Here is a 1,474-nt window from a genome sequence, read left to right as displayed (position 1 = left end):
TGCATTATTTATGAGACTACATTAATTCTTTATATAGATGTCTTCAAATAAAAATTTTATTGTGTTTTAGGCAAAAGAAATTGAAAAGATGAAAATGGGTATAATTTGACATTTTAAAAACATTGAAATAAGCCGGGCGATGGTGGCGCACGCCTTTAATCCCAGCACTCGGGAGGCAGAGGTAGGCGGATCTCTGTGAGTTCGAGACCAGCCTGGTCTACAGAGCTAGTTCCAGGACAGGCTCCAAAGCCACAGAGAAACCCTGTCTCGAAAAACCAAAAAAAAAAAAAAAAAAAAAAAAAAAAAAAAAAAAAAAAAAAACATTGAAATAATCAAGAGATCTGGAATGAATTTCTAAATACAGAAACAAGTGACATGTTATTGGCTATCATAGGAGGGGGTCACTACTCACTTAATCTCAAGCATTTCTATATTAGTTCTAGTTTTTAATGTGTACTACAGAAACATGGATGCTGTAAGCTGTATTGTGTGTGCGTGTTCTCACACACGTGCGTCAGGTTGCTTTAAGATAAATGATATTTGCTATTATTTTAAAATATTTGTACTCTAGAACCATAAGATTACCCAATTTTGAGTAGTTTAGTCTTTGTACAGTTATTGTCAAACCCTTTTTTTTCTCAAAAATCAGTCTGTGCATACCTATAATTCCAGAACTCTGACAGGTAAGGCAGAAAATTGTGAGTTCAAGGCAGCTTGTGCTGTCTAGACTGGCCCTTTACTGGTTTTACCCAGTAGTGTGATTTCTGATGGATGCTAATTTCAATGTTACTGAATCTCAGCCATAATTTAAAAGTTTGTGTAACAAAAAGCCAGGCCCACATGGTCTACATAGTGAGTTTCAGGACAACCAGATGCCATAAAGACACCTTTCTCTCTCTCTCTCTCTCTCTCCCTCTCTCTCTCTCTCTCCCTCTCCCTCTCCCTCTCCCTCTCCCTCTCCCTCTCCCTCTCTCTCTCTCTCTCTCTCTCTCTCTCTCTCTCTCTCTCTCTCACACACACACACACACACACACAGACACACAGACAGACACACACACACAGAGAGAGAAAGAGAGAGAGAGAGAGAGAGAGAGAGAGAGAGAGAGAGAATAATTCAAGTGGCTTAAGGTTTCAGGATTGCAAGTTTGAGGCCTGCCCAGGCTTACCAGAAGAGCTCAAGGCTAACTTGTCTTAAAAGAAAACAACAGAATTTTTTAAAGGCCAGGGCTATGGTTTACTGGCAAAGCACCTAGGAAGTGAGGCCCTCTGTTCTTTAGTCTTTGCCCATCCCCCTCAATAATGAAACACAAAAGCATTTACTTCTTAGAGGAAACTGAAAACACAGACAGACAATCACTTCTTTAACGGAGCGGCCTCCCAGGAAGGCCACCTCTACAGTTTTCTGTGGCGTGGCATCCGTACATTCATGTTGTCCAACAGCACCTTGTAGAACTTGTTAGTCCTTAGAATCAGC

Source organism: Microtus oregoni, unplaced genomic scaffold, assembly GCF_018167655.1.
Source record: "Microtus oregoni isolate MIOR12 unplaced genomic scaffold, Mior012 000021F_ref0000039, whole genome shotgun sequence".
In the NCBI taxonomy this organism is placed as follows: domain Eukaryota; kingdom Metazoa; phylum Chordata; class Mammalia; order Rodentia; family Cricetidae; genus Microtus; species Microtus oregoni.
The sequence above is the reverse complement of the archived record's forward strand: the minus strand, read 5'-3'. Positions refer to the sequence as shown.